This window comes from Macrobrachium rosenbergii, chromosome 2, assembly GCF_040412425.1.
Source record: "Macrobrachium rosenbergii isolate ZJJX-2024 chromosome 2, ASM4041242v1, whole genome shotgun sequence".
Taxonomy (NCBI): Eukaryota; Metazoa; Arthropoda; class Malacostraca; order Decapoda; family Palaemonidae; genus Macrobrachium; species Macrobrachium rosenbergii.
The window spans coordinates 44673013-44680682 of NC_089742.1; positions in this window are offsets into that span (position 1 = coordinate 44673013).

A 7670-nucleotide genomic window follows, 5' to 3' on the forward strand; every position below is an offset into this window, starting at 1 on the left:
AGTAAAAAGTTTGAAAGGTGTAACAGGAGAGAAACCTCGCAGTTGCACTATGAATCAGTTGTTAGGAGAAGGTGGAAAGTAAGATGGAAGAAAGAGAATATGAAAGGAGGTACAGTAAAAGGAACGAAAGGGGCTGCAGCTAGGGGCCGAAGGCACGCTACAAAGAACCTTAAGTAATGCCTACAGTGCAACGCATGAGGTGCACTGACGGCACTGCCCCCCTACCAGGATTTTTCCTCACTGTTCCTACACTCTTTTCGTTAAGTTTTTTCTTTTTATTCTGCAAGTGATTATTCGTTCTAGGGTATTTTGATTGGCAATATGCTTACTTCAAATGAAGGTATGTCTCTTCCAAGTAATAATAAGTTAAATAAACGTTGATGTATTCTTGCAAAGAAGAGCTAGACCAAGCAGTCATTTTGTCAGTCTGTTTCTTAGCGTCAATAAAACCCAAAATCGTCAATGAATGCAGACTTCTAGATTTGGTGACCTAAATCAACACAAGTTAAATAAACTAAAAATTATTGCATCCTTCATCTTAGTATGTCATATTTGTTGGAGCTATGGTTGTTTCATGAACTTCCATATGACCAAATCTGTTGCAGGTCTGTGGCTTCATTCGTTGTTAAAATCCTTCTTTCGAAATTTCATCTTCTTATTTCTTTTTTTTCGGGCCTGGGCCAAAAAGAGGGGGAGAATATTTGGGTGCCCGTACCTTTGATTTTTGCCCCTGAAAAGAAACTAGAACAAGCCTTCGTATGAAAGGAGCCATCAGGTCCATTAACATGCAAAGCAAAATGCCTGTATGGTAAAGTTATGTATAAAGAATATCATCATTATCGTCATCATCATCATCAACATCATTATTATCATCATCACCGCCTCCAACGCCATACGCCTCTGAGAAATTCCGCCACGAATGTCTTCCCTGTGCTTTTGCTTCTACAAATCTCCACTCCTCTCGCAGCCTTCCGGCTCATATTTCTCATCCAAGTAGATCTACATCTTCCAGTGCAGAACAAATAACAAAACTAAATCAATCAACAATGTCTAGCTCAGGGGATAACAAAAGAAAGGGAAATCCAAAGAGGAATATGAGAGTTTGGCAAGAAATTCTGACGAATTAACGACACTTGACTAAACGTAAAGCTACACTTATCGCACGAAACCCGTGTCATTCTTCCTCCTGCCTGGAGATAATTCTAAGTGCACCGAGGCAGCTATTTTGGAACCCGAATGTACCTTCGTTATCTAACGCTTATTGTTAGAAAGTGCTTCAGCACCGTTAGCTCACGGCAAGGAAGGGAGGGGGTCTTTCTGAAGTGTTTTCGTGGTTTCATTTCTTATTATTCTAAATAATTTGTTTCATAAAACTGAATTTATAAATATCGAATATGGTGCTAATTGGACATTCTGTTGACAGCTATGGCGGCTTTTTTTTTTTTTTTTTTTGGCATCTAAGTCCTATACATCGGTCTATCTATCAACCACAGATCTTAAAAGGTTATTGGTAGATCCCAGTGAAATTTTAGAATGATTGAGATATGGACATAATGTGAATTTATTAGATTTTTCTATGGGTCCGGATGTGGATGAAGGTCAACCATAATATGTATGTATATAAATATATATGATTTGCTTTCTTTTCGTGTCTTGAACACGATTTTACCCTTTTGAAATGTGTTTCTGTTAGTTTTCATTATTATTATTATTATTTATTATTATTATTATTATTATTATTATTATTATTATTATTATTATTATGGATTCGTGAAGATTTCCATGGAACAAATTGAACGGGCAATTACTTTGCAAACCAAACCTTAAAAAATACAACACACAGACACACACTTACACATACATACATACACACACACACATATATATATATATATATATATATATATATATATATATATATATATATATATATATATATATATATATATATATATATATCCGTATGTTTGTGTCTATTCTACCGTATTCTTTTAAGGCTTGGTTAGCAAGCAAGATAATGGCCGGTTAAATTTGTTTCACAGGAATTTTCACAAATCCTGAATAATAATAATAATAATAATAATAATAATAATAATAATAATATAATAATAACCGCGACTCTCTTCAAAAGGGTAATATCACATTCAGAAGATGAAAAGACAGCAACTCATGCTCAGAAAATGGATGTTGCAGGTGCACTGACCTCTGAGAGACGTGGTTACACATTTTATCGCATTTAGTTCAGCTGGTTATCATTTGTTATTACCCGAGTTGCCAACTGGTGCTTTTTATTCCGCGGAGTCACCGATGTGTCAGCAGTCTTTTTTTTTTTCCTTTTCTCTCTTTTTTTTCTTTCGGTGATAATGTTTTTGGGTTATTATACCGCCTTACGGCTTGTGCTTTCATCGTGCAGACATTATTATCATTATTACTGTCGCCCCTTGTTGAATTCATTCTGCATTTATATATTCTAAAATGTATGTACTGTGTGTATATATATATATATATATATATATATATATATATATATATATATATATATATATATATATATATATATATATACATATATATATATATACAGTATATACATATCATATATACATACATACATATATATACATACAGTATATACACACACACATATATATAAATATACATACATACATACATACATACATATATATATATATATATATATATATATATATATAAAATATACATGTATATGAATATATATATGTATGTGTGTGTGTTTATTGATTTATCCTTATATATTAGTAATATCTTCGTCACTCCCTTATCTCTATTCTCTTTTTTTACTTATACAAGTCTACTTTAAAGTCTTTCCCTATAAAAATGCTTAAAATTTTCATGAATAATAATAATAATAATAATAATAATAATAATAATAATAATAATAATAATAATAATTTTTATCGCTCTTAGTGTCGCCAAGTCTTTACCTTTATTAAAAAAAACTCTCTCTTCTATGACGCTTTTACTTTTTCCAAGACTTGCCTCGTCTAGCTTGTATCTTTCTTATCATCAGTACAATCTGCCGTCTTATGACCATTATCACTGTTGTGGCTTTTACCATTACGTCTAATGCATCTTGTGTCTAATTTTCATTTTCCTTCACATTTATTATCACTTCCAGCAACGTGATTCACTGTACCTGTCTATTGCACGCTTTATATTTTCCTTCTTCATTTTCTCATTGATTTAATCATTACCAGTATCGTCAATTTTTGTGTCTATTCCTTTGCCATTTTTTGTAACTTTTTGTTGCTCTTTGTAAAATCCCTTTTATCATTAACTTTACAGCTGCGTGTGTTTTCCCCCGTTGACACCGAAGCTGCACGCATTCAACCAACTTTGTTCGTGATTCGCGACCGACTCTGTGGACAAAATTCTCGATAATTCGTTATTTTTGGAATCTCTCTCTCTCTCTCTCTCTCTCTCTCTCTCTCTCTCTCTCTCTCTCTCTCTCTCTATATATATATATATATATATATATATATATATATATATATATATATATATATCTCTATATATTCAGGCTGCCTTTCTGTCTCTGTGTGTGGCTGCATGTCTGTTTGTCCCCCTTCCCTTTCCCCTCCCTTCCCTCCCCTACCCTCCCTCTTCCCCCTTCCCACTCCCTTCCCCCTCCCCTCCCTTCCCACTCCCCTCCCCTCCCCTTCCCCCTTCCCACTCCAATTCCCCTTCACACTCCCTTCCCCTCCCATTCCCTCGTCCTCCCCCTCCCCCTTCCTCCTCCCCTTCCCCTCCCCTAATGCAGGTGGTTCATAGTTACCACATGAGGTTAATTAAACACTTCATAAATTCTGAAGGTCAAGCAAGTTATATTTATAAGTCGTCTTCATTACTCCAGGATTCTTTGAAGTTGTCTTCAGCTCCTGGAGCATTCCTGGAGAAACGCCCATTGGATTTCTGGGCGGAATGTTTCAGCAATGTATTTAAAAAACGAATATTTCGTACCCACGAAATATTCGCTTTTTAAATTTTACTCAGTAATCAAATTTTAAAGCATGGAGTTATGTTTCTTTATTTCATATTTTAATTCTATGAAATTAATTGAAGACTAGATCGATTGTATCTTACAACGCCGTCTTTTGCAAGGACTGGAGTAGAATATAATAAGGAAAAATACTGTACTGTTATTATGATAATAATTTCTCTTGCTATCGAAATTGAACTGAAGTTCTGAATTCGCCCCAATCTGTCTATCACAGTGCAAAATGCCTCAGATCGTTATAAATGGATTTCAGTATTATATTTTTTTCGAAAACGTGAGCTATGGATTAGGGAGTAATCCGTAGAGTCTAAATTGGAGTTCGAGGCAGATCCATGATTTTTTTAACATTTCAGAAAAGGAATATTTCTATGATATTTTTTATATCTTCAAAACAAATGGCCACACCACAAAGGAGACACTCAACCCTATGGATGCAATGGCAGCCTCTCTACTAATTCGGATGCCATGACAACCTCTCTCTAGAAGATGGCATACTAGTTCGGATGCCATGACAACCTCTCTCTAGAAGATGGCATACTAGTCTGGATGCCATAACAATCTCTCTCTAGAAGATGGCATAGTAGGCTGGATGCCACGACAACCTCTCTCTAGAAGATGGCATACTAGTCCGTATGCCATAACAATCTCTCTCTAGAAGATGGCACGCTACTCTGGATGTCATGACAACATCTCTCTAGAAGATGGCATACTAATCCGGATGCCATGAAAATTTCTCTCTAGAAGATGGCATACTAGTCTGGATGCCATGAAAACCTGTCTCTAGAAGATGGCATACCAGTCTGGATGCCATGACAACCTCTCTCTAGGAGATGGCATACTAGTCTGGATGCCATGACAACCTCTCTCTAGAAGATGGCATACTAGTCTGGATGCCATGACAACCTCTCTCTAGAAGATTACATACTGGTCCGGATGCCATGACAACCTCTCTCTAGAAGATGACATACTAGTCTGGATGCCATGACAACCTCTCTCTAGAAGATGGCGTACTAGTCTGGATGCCATGACAACATCTCTCTAGGAGATTACATACTGGTCCGGATGCCATGACAACCTCTCTCTAGAAGATGGCATACTAGTCCAGATACCATGACAACCTCTCTCTAGAAGATGGCATACTAGTCCGGATACCATGACAACCTCTTTCTAGGAGATGGCGTACTAATCCGGACGCAATGACGATTTCTCTCTAGAAGATGGCATACTAGTCCGGGTGCCATAACAGTCTCTCTCCAGAATATGGCATACTAGTCTGGATACCATGACAACCTCTCTCTAGAAGATGACATACTAGTCCGGATGCCATGACAACCTCTCTCTAGAAGATGGCATACTAGTCCGGATGCCATGACAACCTCTCTCTAGAAGATGGCATACTAGTCCGGGTGCCATAACAGTCTCTCTCCAGAATATGGCATACTAGTCTGGATACCATGACAACCTCTCTCTAGAAGATGACATACTAGTCCGGATGCCATGACAACCTCTCTCTAGAAGATGGCATACTAGTCCGGATGTCATGACAACCTCTCTCTAGAAGATGGCATACTAGTCCAGATACCATGACAATCTCTCTCTAGAAGATGGCATACTACTCCGGATGCCATGACAACCTCTCTCTAGAAGATGGCATACTAGTCTGGATGCCATGACAACCTCTCTCTAGAAGATGGCATACTAGTCTGGATGCCATAACAATCTCTCTCTAGAAGATGGCATACTAGTCTGGATGCCATGACAACCTCTCTGTAGAAGATGGCATCTAGTCTGGATTCCATGACAACCTCTCTCTAGAAGATGGCATACTAATCCGGATTCCATGAAAATTTCTCTCTAGAAGATGGCATACTAGTCTGGATGCCATGACAACCTCTCTCTAGAAGATGGCATACTAGTCCAGATGCCATGAGAACCTCTCTCTAGAAGATGGCATACTAGTCTGGATGCCATGACAACCTCTCTCTAGAAGATGGCATACTAGTCCAGATGCCATGAGAACCTCTCTCTAGAAGATGGCATACTAGTCTGGATGCCATGACAACCTCTCTCTAGAAGATGGCATACTAGTCCGGATGCCATGACAACCTCTCTCTAGAAGATGGCATACTAGTCTGGATGCCATGACAACCTCTCTCTAGAAGAAGGCATACTAGTCCAGATGCCATGGCAACCTACCTCTAGAAGATAGAAGATGGATGCTCCCGTGGGATTGGCAAGTGCACTCTCTGAGTGCTTGCTAGTCTACATTTCTATAATAATGTTCAAGTTGGTTTATATATATATATGAAATTTTTTATCACACTGTGATTTATATACAATCATGAAGCTACAAATGTCGCTTAATATCACATTCACGTTACCTCGGGAATATCTCCGATGGAGAATTATCACCGAAGGGGAATTTACCTCTCTGGTAACGTCGACTGGAGTTGCTGGATAAGTTTTGTGTCGAGGGTTCGTGACCCGGCAGTACCAGTCCATTTATCACTTATAAATTCCCCTTCGGTGATAATTCTCCATCGCAGATATTCCCGAGGCAGCGTGAATTTGATATTAAGCGACATTTGTAGCTTCATGATCGTATATATATATCGACAAATACTAATCAACCTACGAGGATCAATTCTAGCAAAGAAATCTGTAAAATTATTAACCTCATTGAAGTAGAACTGTAACCTTTTTATTCAGTAACTCACAAGTGATAAGAGGCTCAGTATCTTTCCTGAACTCCATTTGTTGCTTTGGTGTCGATTACCTTTGCTCTGTCACCCGAGCCACCGACACTTTATCGACACTTGATTCTGGCAGATGACGGAAGTTTCCGCTCCCAGCCGTATAATCTCGGTGAAAATGCCTCGTGGTAAAGAAAAGGGTATTTATTATCTTCCTCACTTTCTTCATCCGCGAATCTTGCCCTAAGTCGAAGGACTGGGCACAAAAGGCATGGGTTACCAAAATAGAAACGAAAATGGCGAAGAGGAAATGCCTGTTATGGCAAATGTGATAGCCTTATCTGATAACGATTTATCTCGAACACTGCTGAGCGTTTTTTAAAAAATTTATTTGGACCACCCTCGTGTTATGTGTTTTTTTTTTTTTTTATCTTGGCGCTTACTGAAATGAAACCGTTGCTGTCCTTAGATAAACATGAGCTACACATACACCATCATAATGATTTTGAAAGCGTCTTTGTACAATTGTCATTGATTCTTGATTTGTACTCACGGAGCAAAACGAGATATAAGATCAGATCATTCAGTACTTAAGAACGATGTATGTATTTAGATTTCTAATAATGATAGTAATGATAATAAAAACAAGTAAAAAATGCACTGAAGTTTCTTCGGCGCAATCGAGTTTCTGTACAGTGTATAATGCTGTATGAGCCGTGGCCCATGAAGCTTTCAGCCACGGCCCGTTGGTTGCCTGTCCTATAGCGTTGCCAGACGCACGATTATCGCTAACTTTAACCTTAAATAAAATAAGAACTACTGAAGCTAGAGGGCTGCAATTTGGTGTGTTTGATGATTGGAGGGTGGATGATTAACATACCAATTTGCAGCCCTCCAACCTCAGTAGTTTTTAAGATCTGAGGGCGGACAGAAAAGGT